Source organism: Protopterus annectens, chromosome 1.part2 (assembly GCF_019279795.1).
Source record: "Protopterus annectens isolate FY-2018-M chromosome 1.part2, PAN1.0, whole genome shotgun sequence".
Taxonomy (NCBI): Eukaryota; Metazoa; Chordata; order Ceratodontiformes; family Protopteridae; genus Protopterus; species Protopterus annectens.
This window is the reverse complement of record NC_056727.1, coordinates 1,156,386,603-1,156,400,054: the sequence shown is the minus strand read 5'-3', so window position 1 is coordinate 1,156,400,054 and position 13,452 is coordinate 1,156,386,603.

Below are 13,452 nucleotides of genomic sequence, written 5' to 3'. Positions count from 1 at the left end.
TTGCAACAAACCATTAGAAGATGGCATAGTAACGGTTTGAGTTAAAGAGTATTTATTTTTATGTATTTATTTATTTATTGATAGCTTAACGTACTGTAATTCTTGGGGATATGTTCTAAGTTATGGTAGAGTTTTTTTCTTAATGTACTTATGTCAAAAAATGCCTAAAGACATAACATATATTTTCGGAATTTGTGACATCAGCCAGTTTTCTGGTTGACACCCTGCCTTTGCCAGAGGATGACATAGGTCCAGACAATGACAGCAATATGTGTGTAAGACATAACTATGTGACATTTAAGTAAAAATAAAAACTGAAGGATCTATAGTGTCAGACAGTAATGTATCATTCCATAATGACTATCAGTGAACCTAGTTTTTCTACCACATGCTTCCTCTACCTTGTCCAGGTTTCTTATTGATCTTAGTAACAAGAGTGCAACCACAAAATTTAGTTGATGGGATTTTCTCCAATAGGTAGAGACTTCTATGCAGTGTGACGTCTGATAGGTTTAATAAAGGAAGAGTTAGGGATTATGATTTTAGGTGAAAACAGAATATATTTGCTTTGCTTGCATTAAGCTGTCAACCAAACTCTCAGGCAACTGGAGACACAAGCTGGATGAAAAAAAAAATCAAAACCACTGCATAGTTGTATGGGAAATATAGGGATACAGAGGTACTTCAGACAGTGAAGGAATTTGGCACAGGTATTGGAGATATTCACAAAGTAGTCTTCTGTTAGACGTTTGTAGATTCAACAGAGTAAAGATTTCCTCCCACTATAATGTTTCAGTTCATAGTCTAATACAAGTGTTGATAAAATACAGGTTTAGAAGGAAGTCAGTATTCCTATCTAAAGTAAGTCTCCTTGAACTGTATAAAATTATAGTGACAGTATTTAACACATATTGGTAGATTTGTGTTGTTTGAAACAAAAATGAAATAGTTAATTTGCATTCCCAGAAATATCTTCACAAAGTAAATAAAATAAAGGACTAATGATTTTAACTATGCAATAAGAAGGCATTCATAATACTTCAGTCCATGTTAGTATAATAAGATAGTTTTGAATGGCTAAGGTCTAGCCTTCCTTACATGTGTTACATAAGACACAGCATGTACATTACACTTAATATGCTGTCTTTATATATTATATGAACTTATGCTGAATACTTTAGCTATACTCAAGCAGGGAGTAAGACACTGCGGTTAGAAACTTAAGTCAGTGGAATCAGTCCGTTCAGAAATGTCACTTTTTTTAATTTACAGAAGGCAAGACACAATACTATATTTTGCAGAGGGTCAAGAATTTCTCATTAGTACAGAACACATTTTGGACAGACTGTGACAAAATGCTTGACAGATTAAGTTAGAAAAATATTAGCTGAGATAGCTTATACCTTAGTATGTACTGTATCAAGTACTGACTTTTGTTGTGGGGAAAATAAGCAAGCTGTGCCCCTGCAGAAGCATACATTAAGATGTCGGTTTAATACCAGAGCTCATGGAATGGGATATTGGAACATTAAACTTTTGGATTTAGTGCCTGTCTTAGCCTAAACATAGAAACACAAATCTGAATTGCATATAAAGACTCCTTGGTTTATGCTGTCTGCATATATCCTTACTCACGGATGAGCCACAGATCATGTTCAGCCAATACCTAATCCTTACTCACGGACGAGCCACATATCATGTTCAGCCAATACCTAATCCTTACTCATGGATGAGCCACATATCATGTTCAGCCAATACCTAATCCTTACTCATGGATGAGCCACATATCATGTTCAGCCAATACCTAATCTTTACTCACGGATGAGCCACATATCATGTTCAGCCAATACCTAATCCTTACTCATGGATGAGCCACATATCATGTTCAGCCAATACCTAATCCTTACTCACGGATGAGCCACATATCATGTTCAGCCAATACCTAGTATCTTTTTCTTTCTGTGACAAAAGAATTGCCTTATCTCTGTCCTCTGCATTCTTGAATTATGCACTATACTGGTGTTACTGTCTCTTCATAAAGGTTGTTTTATTCATCCATTATCCTTTCTATGAAAAACATACTTCTTTGTACATGCTGGGAGTTGTCTAGCTTCCAAAGAAATTACCTGTTGGCTCCTTTTTTCACAAAATCTTACACTGTTATTGAGATAGGCTGTCTGGCTTCTAAAGAGTGTACCTGTTTGTCTCCATTTTTCATGGTAACATTTTAAATTATTGAGAGATATCTTTTTGTGTCATGCTTCATTTCTGCTACCATTTTTGGTGGAACTTTTATTGCCTCTTAATGTTGGTCATTAGAATGTCTCCAAAACTGCCATTAGCATTCACAATTATATTTTTGTCATTTGTCTTTATAGAGAAATGACAGCATATCTTTTCTCATATGAAACATATCGCTCAACTATCCAGATTTTCTCAGAATGTCCAGACTTTTGCCTCATATATTTGGTCTATTCCTCATAAAATGCGTCTTTTTTTCTTTGCTTGTTATTTGCCTGTGGCATTTGTTCATTCCATTGATAACCATGGTCTTAGTGCCATTCCAGCTCATGAATGTCATTGTGTGTTTGTTGCACTGCAGTCTACATCACCTATTTTAATATTTATGACATAGCAGCTCAAGCTGTTAGTGCCACTTTTACTGTTCATTTTAGCAGGCTTCCTTTTCTAATTCTGAGATTCATAACTTTGAGTCCCAAAATTATCACAAAAATTAAGAATTTGAAGAAGTACATTGACTTTGTTAACTCAAATGCCCTGGAATAATTGTTCATACCCTGACAAGAGGAACATACTAGAACTGGTCCTCATCAACATGTCAAACAGATGCACTACACAACCGTTGGACCCTCATTTGTTAAATCTGACTATAAATCAGTCATTTTTGAGCTGTCACTAACACCAGATCTCACAAAGGGTGAAATCAGACAAAAAAACTTCACCAAGGCAAACTATACCCTCCTAGGTGAAGGCATAAATGCATTCTGAGCCCCTTTCCAGCTGGAAGTGGTAACTACCCCGAAGCTTACATTTAAGCCCTATGCAACCACTTGCATAAGTGTTTAGACTCGGCTGTACCACAGAGAATCAAAGCCAGAGCCACAAGTAAAAACAAGCCGCCATGGTGAACATTCAGCATCAACAAACTTTACAATAAATGCAAAAAGTTGCTGTTCATGAAAACAAAGGTGAGACCCCAACAATGGAAAAGCACCCTCCTCAGCCTCAACAGGCAAATATGACAACTTTTCAAATCCTCTAAGGTTTTTTTTGAGAAAAACTTAGCAAACCCAACTAAGGATAACCATAAGGCCTTTTACAGCTATGTGCATAGTCTAAAAGGTAGGACTATTGACCAATGGAATTGCACACACTGACCCCACAGAGATAGCAAACCTGCAAGTGGATAAGTCTGGTGAAAATTTCACTCCACTATCTACTCCGAGGCTATCACAAACCTTGCCACAAGCATCTCCCCATCCTGCATATCTGAAGAACAGGTCATCAAACCCCTGCCCAAGGCAAAAACACAGCCTCTATGGGACTAGACAGCATCACAGGCTGTCTTCTAAACAGGCTAAAATATGAAGTAGCATCACCATTAAATATCCTTTTCATCACAGTCTAACAGCAGGCTTTGTTCCTGCAGAATGGAGAACAACATTAGAGAAATAGCATATAAAATTAATCGATATTATACATGTGGGTCCTCTTAAGTGGTTTATCTAGCCTGCTGTGTCTCATGCCCTGCATTTTATGTGGGCAAAACATACAAGAAGCATAAAAACACTAATGGTCTGTATAGGCATATTTTAGAATGTCCATTGCATTCATTTAAATTTATTGTTATAGAACAAGTTAAAAAAAAAAACTTGCAATGTTTTATAACCAATGGCACTAGAATAAGAGTAAATTAAAATGGCAGCTTAAACTCAACGCTATGCATATTCCAGGATTAAATTAATATTGTTCCATCAATCTGGTTTTAAAGTTAAAACATTTGGAAATGTAAGTCGCTATTCAAAGTAATTTTATTATTTTTAATATATATAGGTTTTTATACACATATCTATATTTTACATATGTTTGTTATACATAGGTATTTATGTACTTTTACCTTTGATAAGGTTTTTATGTTGAATGTCAATCAAGGTTTAATTATTTTATTGGTAGTTTGGTTACACCTTTTAATTTCACTATTTAAAGGGATGTTTAATACACTTGAATTCAATTCTGATGAAGTCTCTGTAATTTAAGGGACGAAAGCACTTAACTGTGAATAAAGGATTTGAGCTTTACAGTTTGGCTCATTTTTTGAAGCTGTGATATTGCTATCAGAATTGTGATTACTGCGCCTCAAAGGCTTTTTTTGTTCATTACATATCCCTGGTTCCAGTTCGTGTTTCTTATTTGCATACCTATTCTTTACCTGCAATATTCCAAGTGCACGGCTGTGTAGGTAGATTTCTTCCAGGAATAATGATATGTTTGTAAATGGTTTATAGATCTGGTATGTAGTTTTTATCATGTACCATCCCTGTGATGTGATGGACTGCATTTCTGTGTACTGCCTGTAGCTTTTTCCTGTTACTTTATTCTTCACTAATGCCATAAATAATTACTATATCCTTTCAAGCATTTGTGTTCTGAGTTGGCAGGGGACTCTTATTCTGTCATTTCTGCACATTAAACTCTTGATGTCACATATTTCATCCTTGACAGCAAAATAAGATTATTTTTCTTTGACAATAACTTTTGCTTGCACCAGCATTACTTTGTAATGTTTTCAGTAATTATCTACATCAGTCATAGTATATCTCTGAATTTCTTCTTTTTTGTCTATCATTCGCAACTGTAGAATTATCCAAAAAGTCTCTAATTTGTCTTGTATCAGTTAGCGCTGTGTTTCCAGCAAATTGCACTACTAACTCTATCTGCTTTTACTTTCAGATCATAGTTTTGTGGCGTAACTAACATCCTGCAGAATCTTGGTGCTGGCTTGTTCAGTAACTTGTTGAAAGTGAATTAAAAGTTAGTGGTCCATTTCTTCTTCATGGAGTACTTTGCCCTCATACAGACTAGTAACATTTCTTAAAACTATACACTGTTCTTAACTGTTTATCTGGGCACATCTCTTTTGTGCACCTAAAAATGATTTTGACATGTAGACAACAAATCTAATCTTTCAGAAGAGAACGACCCTGATACTTTTCTGACTGCCATCTGACCAGCTCAGCTGACTTATTCACATCATAGTGCTGTAACTTTGGAGGTTCCATTTTTGTTTTTTTTTTTTAGTGTTTCTGAAGTGTTGCATTTTTCGTCTATAAATTCTAAGACAACATTTTTATCTCACAGCTTTCTTAGAGATATAATTGTGCAATGCAATTTAGGCACATCTTTGCACAATACTGCTTTTTTTTAAGGAACATCTGTAATTACTAACTGTCTTCTTGTCTTACCACTTGTAAAGCATTTTGGCTTTTCATAACGGATTTCTGTCCCTCTGAAATTAGCTTATTAGTATATGCATGAAGAAGAAGATATGCACCACGTATTTCAAACTTGTCACTTTTATTTCACAATTGTTTGTACTTAATTTTAAATCATGCTTTCTTATTCAGTTAATCAATTATATTATTTTGTCATGCTGTTTATGTCTGAAACCACATTAAAACATATTAATTATACCTGTAAAACACTGCAAATCTCTATCCACTAGCACACAGGATCCTTCTAATACATCTGACGCTGATGATTAGCAATAGTAAGTCAAAACAATCTGTACCTTCTGAATGGCATAATTTGGAACCCAAATATTCAATTCTTATCTGCTGAGATTTCAATTTATTTGTAGTATGGCAAAAACACATTTGGCATTCATGGGACCCCTGTTTCAACTGTCAACAATGTATACTGCTCTCGTTAATCACTTATTCAAGTCATATGGATCGGAATAAATGCATGCATTGCCTTTCTTCATAACAGTGACTCTAATATTAGCCCAATAAGAGAGCAAAAATGCATCTTAATGACAACTAAGCTTTTGGTCCACTTTACTTTCTGTATTATTTATTTATTTATTTTACATCTGTTTACCCAGAAAGTCCGACTGGAATGAATACGCATTTTCATCAGAGGCCCAGGGAGAAAAACCTCCACATTTAACAAAAAAAAAAAAAAAACATTATATTAAATACATAAATTATAATCTCAGATATGACAATTATAAAATACATATTATGTAGTTAGAGCTGACTTATATACAATAAGATCAATGAATAGTTCCATTTTACAATTTATGAATAGAGACAGTAGAAAATATACAGTGTAAGCAGTGTATCAGGCTGTAATAACAACTGGAAAGAGTGCATCAGGAGAATAATAGCAAGCAGGAAAAATATACATGAACAAAAAGAGCTAAGATTTAGAAGTAGTCAGGAGAGAAGGATCAGGATCTGAAGGCTTTCTTATATCAACGTAGCCTGGACTCGAACAGGTGCAAAGCCATGAAGCATAAAGAATGCTTTTCAGAGCAGTTTAAAACTGGTTGGTATTGATAGTTGTTCTAATGGTATAAGGAAGTGAGTTCCATTTTTTGGCTACTTGGGGAAATAGAGAGTTACCTGCCTTCTTGTAGGATTTGGACACCTGCAGTAGTGAAATATTTGATGATCGTAGGTTTTGGCTGGTATTATGGGGTTGAAGAATGTTTAGTAAAGCAGGAGCTTTGTCAGACTGGTAAAATAGTTTGTGTCCCATAGTTAGTTGATTGTAGGGTAATAGTTGTGGTAGTTCTAACCAATACAGTTTTTTAGGCTGTGACAATGGTGGGTTTAATCTGGACAGTCACTGGAAAATTTAACAATGTTATTATAGCACGTTTCTAGTTTCTTTAAGTCTGTCTTTTTAAGGTTGATGAAAATTGGGCAGGCATAAAGGAGAGTTGATAGGAGGTGGGTTCTAGCAATAGCTACCCTAGAAATATTAGTTAGATACTTTTTGTTTCTATATAAAGTACCCATTTTTTATGAACTTCTTAATTGTCTGTGCTATATATAAGTCAGATCTTAGATTATTATCAATTGTGACACCTAGTAGTTTTGTTTGTGATTTAGAAGTGATTATTGCATTGTCACAGGCAGTGATGAAAAAGGAGGTCAGAAGGAGAGACTTCACTCCTTAGAGCTATTAGTAATTTTCTTGGAACATGTGTTTATAGGTTCATAGGTAGGTACTAGGCTATTGGCCCTAGGGCCTATATAAGCCTAGCCAAAAAGGTACCCTGGCTTTCACCACTCAAGAAAATTATTTTTTGTGACCCTGTTGAGCAGAGCCACAGAAGTGATCCCCAGAGTGAATTTCCTATTTCCCATCCAACCATCAAGATTTTTCTTGAAAAGTGCTAATGAGGAGCTTTGTTTGATATAGATAGGTAGATTGTCCCAGAGTATGGGAAGTCTCTGGGACAGGAATCTATCCCTCCAGCATGTTCTGTTTATTGTAATGCCAATGTTTAGGTCCCTAGAGCATGTAGCTCAGAGGGATTGGGATTTATTTAAGTGGAGCATGTACAACAGCTCTGGGTTTGACATAGCTTTGTATGTTAGGCAGAGATCGCATCTGAGTAGGCAATATGTGATGGAGTAAAGCTGGAGTTTTTTGAGACGGTCTGAGTAGGGCATCAGTTTGAGGCTGGTAATCCTCTTTGTGAGGTATTTCTCTGGTCTTTCCAGTTGTTGTAGATGTCTTGTGAGGTACATACCAAAAGGGGTATTGTACTCTATAATGGGTCTAATGAGTGATGAGTAGAGGGGGACAATGACCTCTTTCTTCCTGGATGCGAATCCTTTTGTGATGAGGTGTGCCACATAGAAGGATTTCCTGACTACTGTGGCAATGTGATTATCAAAGAAGTGACTACTGTCCACCTGTGTCCCAAGGACTCTTATCACACTTTTGGAGTTAAGCAGACTACCACCTATGTGGTTGCTCATGGGTACAGAGTTTTACCAAAGGGGATGACAATGCACTTTTTGGCATTGAGCTTGAGGCCATGGCTTTGACACCAGGCATCAGTCTCCGTGAGACCCTTTTTGTAGGATGTCCACATCATTAGGACTTTCGATTATGGCTCCTAGTTTGCAGTCATCTGCAAACTTTGTTAGCCAAAGATCTTCTGTGTTAGCCTGTACTTCAGAAAAGTAGATACCAAACAGGAGAGGACCCAGGACTGAACTCTGTGGTACTCCACTCGTCACTGGTCTGAAGTTGTATTTGGAGTCTGGTACTTTCACAGTGTGGGTTCTGTTAGTGAGCCATTTGACAACCCATCTTGTGATACAGGAATTTGTACCTAGTTTAATGAGTTTATCTATAATTCCAGAGTGGGAGATCGTGTCAAAAGCCTTGGTGAGATCTATATAGGCTGTATGAACCACCTTACCCTTGTCTATGGCTTTGGTGACTGGTACAAAGAAGTTTATCATGTTTAGGGAAATTATCTGCCTTTTACAAACCCAAACTTGGTGGGGTCCAGAGTTTGGAGATTGCCAATGTCTTTGTGTATAAGATCCATGATGATACGTTCCATGGCCTTGCAGATGAGGCTCGTTAAGCTAATGGGGTGGTAGTTCCTGGGGTCTGTGGTGGCTCCCCGTTTATGGAGTGGGATAACTGTTGCTGTGCGCCATTCAGTGGGCACAAATCCTGAGGTGAGGCTATGATTGAACATGGTGCTTAGGTGGGGTGCCAGTTCATTCTTCAGTTCATGTAGAATGCAGCCTGGAACATTGTCAGGTCCCATAGATGCTGTGTTCTTGGCTTTGGAGAGGGTGGTTTTTACCTGTGCAGCCATGATTACAGGAACTTTGCATTTTTTCCGGTATAGAGATGGGTCCTTTAGGGGGTGAGAGTGGGGTAAAGTTAGCACTGAACCTATCTGCCAGGATGTTGGCAATATCAGTTGGTTCTGTATATTTAGTGCCATTGTGCTGTAACTCAGAGCAGATCTGAGTGTTGACATTGAGATTCTTGACATAGCTATAGAATGCTCTGTGGTTGTCTTTAGAATCAGTGGCGATTTTGTTTTCGTAACTAGCTTTGGAGGATTTTATGAGGGATCTCATCTTCTTATTGAGGCTGACCAGGGAGTTCCTCCAATCATGAGATTTTACTCTTTTTTGCATCAGTTAATTTCTTCTGTTGCAGAGTTTGTTTATGGCAGGGGAATCACCAGATTGGCTTCCTTTTTTTGGAGGATAGCATTTTGGGTCTGTTAGGGATAGCACGATACATGCACTCATGTATGTGCTTATAAAGTGCATTTGTTTAGGATTCAGCAGCCATACCTCTATTGTACGTCTGCATGGGTGTCGTGAAGTTTGCCACTTCTGTCTTAAGAAGCGTGAAGTTGGCTTTGGAGTTATTTTTTATGGTGGTTTCCCTAAATGGGGGTGGTGTGGTGGGGGAAGGATGTGGATGTCAAGGGTTATTAGCTTGTGGTCAGATCTGACCAAAGAGGAATTGACCTCTGGTGTGGAATGCCAGTCACCCATGTTGGTAATGACCAGGTCTAGGAATATTGCTGCCCCTGGTGGGGGTGTGGATAAGTTGCTCCAAGGCATTGGAATTTTTGAATTCCAGAAAATGTTGAGGAAAAAAGTTGGTACATGAGTAGTTTTCCCAGTTAATGGTGGGGTAGTTGAAATCACCCATTATTAGGGTGTTGGGTTGTACCCTAATATTTTCCAGTGTATCAAGAAATGAGGGAATCCTGGGGCATTGTGGGGGATCTGTAACAAGTTACAATTTGGATTGCGGTCTTGCCCAGAGTTAGTTGCACTTCGATAATCTCAGATGTATTATGCTGAGCAACTAGCCTGGAGGTGTGGATATCCTTAATGAATATGGACACACCTCTGCTTTTAGTGTTTCAGTCCAGGTTAGGTGGCCGAAAGGTGAGGTATGAATTATAGTCTGATAATGTAGGGGTGATCTCTGGAGCCTTGAACTAGGTCTCTGTCACTGCACAGATGTCAGTGTTCTCCATTTTAACGAGTGTTTTGAGTGAATGCATTTTGCGGTTTAGACTTCTAGAATTGAGTAGCATTACCCTCAGATTTTGCTTGCTTGTACCTGTTAAGGTGGTGAATTTGTCATTTGAACCTTGCCTAAAAAAGGCACTATAGGGGTGTGAAGAGCTTTAGCCAATATCGGAACCCCAAGGGTGACAGGTGTAGGCCATCTCAGGCAAAGCATCATGGTCTGTCAATCATGTCATCCCAGGCAGACAGATACTGGATCCCCTTAGAATGACACCAGTAGCTTAGCCAATTGTTGACGTCAATCATTTTTGTCCTTGTACTGTGGTATCATTCTGTGTGATGGCAGGATGCTACTCAGGGCTAGGGTCATACCTGCCTGGGCTACAAGATCGGAGAGCTCATCCATGTCTCTTTTCATGCAGTCCAGGGAGGTATGTCTCAGGTCATTCACATCAAAATGGACAATGACAGAGACATATTTGTACTTGTTGCGGAGTGGCCTGGGTGCTTGCATTATGTGGCGAATCATGGCACCCAACAGGCAGCTGACAGTAACCTTTCCCTTGTTTAGCCTGGTGAGAGGAACATCAGTATGCCTGACTATAGAGTCACCTATGACTAGAGTGTTGGGTATGTTGTTATGCCTTATGAACTGTGGTTGAGTGGTACACTGAGTTTGTGGGCTATGTGTCATTCGGGTTGTGTTGTGGGGGGGGGGTGGAGGTTGCTTGCATTTCAGATTTGGAAACCACTGTTGCTTGAATAGATTTTTATTGACAGCCTCCATGAATGTAGGTGTGTGTTTCATGTTTCTATGTGTGTGTTTTGGTGGTGTATGTTTTGAGGGACTGTTTGATGAGTGTGGTGTGGTACAAGTGTTTATCTTCTCCTCTTACTGAGCCCTGTTCCAGCAGTCTTCAATCAGGGGGAAATGTTTCAGGACAGATGAGAAACAGAAAACAATGCAGTTTCAGGACAGATGTGAAACAGAAAACAATGCCAGAAGATATATAAAATAATTCAGTCAGGCAAAATTAAGAAAATGCAGAACTCTGAAAGGTTAAAATGCCATGAAATATACCTATCAATCAGCAATGTATTTCCAGATTGTTTGAGAATCACACTGCAGCCAGAACATCAGGAGTTTCCAACAGTGTATGCAGGAATTTACAAACACAAACTATTTTTAAATCAGCAAGCCTTGAAACAATCAGATAACACAAAAGCTGTTAGACCAGTTTTATAAACTTCATCACAGGAATGGGGGAAGCAGTTTCAGGACAGATGAGAAACAGAAAACAATGCAGTTTCAGGACAGATGAGAAACAGAAAACAATGCCAGAAGATATATAAAATAATTCAGTCAGGCAAAATTAAGACAATGCAGAACTCTGAAAGGTTAAAATGCCTAGAAATATACTTATCAATCAGCGATATATTTCCAGATTGTTTGAGAATCACACTGCAGCCAGAACACCAGATGTTTCCAGCAGTGTATGTCACTATTAGATTTCTTAGAACATGCATCATTATTAAAATAAAAATTTGTTTCCATGCAAAATTATCCTGTTAAACTCCTTAAACAAGGAAACAAACCCTAGTCATGAAAGATTTCATTGCCATGTCTCAGCACATTATCAATGCATTTGCAACTATGTCACTGATTATGCAAACATGCAGTCTTTGTTTATACAGTGTTTTTTCTTGTTATTCTTAGGTTTTGACAAGCAAAACTACCCAGAGCATCAGATAAATCTGCTACAAGAGGTGCAATGATTTGAGGAAGTCTCAGATTTTTTTGGGGGTACACTTCAGCATCTTTTAGCCTAATGACTTTTCCCAGTGGAGAAAATGAGTAAGCAATGTATGCTCAGTTCTCTGCTCAGTGTTTTTATACTTCACATTCTTTAAAAGTATCTTCAGGCAAATTGTACAGCATGACCAGACTCTAGTTTAACCATACTGCCATTTACCTTACTAATTCTACATGTATGTACCAGTGCCTTTGATAAACCATCCTGTGTCAATTTATCATGTGTTTCCACTTCTGTATTTTCTCATTGCAAAGAAAAAAATAATTTTCATGCTTATATTCAACAAAATTCTAAATCTTTGAAATAGGCTTGTTTTTGCTTTTGTATATGTTAGAAATATGTCCATGTTTAAAGATTCTGCAGAATATAAACACAGCAGCTTTAATATCTTGCCCATAGCTAACATTTGAATCTTAATTGCTTGAGCAACCACATGGCTGCATTCCTGCATAATCACATGGCTGCCTTTCTTCATGCACACTAACTTTGCAGCACAGCATCCCTGTGCTTTTCATATTTCTCTTTTCATTTTATGACCATTTTATCTTGGTCATATTCCTTTTTACAATAACATTTTCAGACTCTGAATTTGTAACTTCAGACAGCAACATACCTCGAGACTGTCAGATCTATTTCTGCAATACCTGGCCCCTTCACTTGATTTTTATTTTAGATTGCTGACTGTTATAGCAATAACCCACGCCTGTGTGTGGGTAATGCTGGATTTACCCACGGTTGGCGTGGTTTGGTCCCGAGGGCGAAGCCCGAGGGACCAAACAAAGCCAACCGTGGGTAAATACAGCATTACCCACACCCAGAAGTGGGTTATTGCTATTATACCATGACATTATTTAAGAAAAGAAACTATTACTTTTCTTAAATAATGGCATAGTATAATGCCTGTTTGCTGACCTTCCGCAGATGTCTGGCATCCGCGGCAGTTCTGATGTACTGCGCGCCTGCGCAGTACATCAGAGCTGTGGGCAAAAGCAACGGAGAAAGCAAGATCTCCATTGCTTTTTTTTTACTGTTTCGTTATGTTAAATGGGTTTAACATAGTGAGACAGCTTTAAAATAAGCAACGGAGATGTCCGTTGCTTATTTTAAAACTGTCTCGCTATGTTAAACCCATTTAACATAGCGAAACAGTAAAAAAAAAGCAACGGAGATCTTGCTTTCTCCGTTGCTTGTTTTTTTAAAACCTGTCTCGCTATGTTAAATGGGTTTAGCATAGCGAGACAGCTTTAAAATAAGCAACAGAGATCTCCGTTGCTTATTTTAAAGCTGTCTCGCTATGTTAAACCCATTTAACATAGCGAGACAGTGTTTTAAAAATAGAGTTATACTAACGGAAAAAAGTCCGGGCGACCGGACCTTTTTCCATTAGTATAACTCGATTTACAATGTGCACGCTGGCCAATCAGCATGCACGTTTTGGAATATTAATGGGGGGTCATGGTATAATATATGTTTTACCACATAATATGTTACTCACCAAATTCAGATTCTTTGGCTCTATTCTTCATCTGAGCTGCATAGACATCTATAATTCTTTCTGTACTGCACTCTGT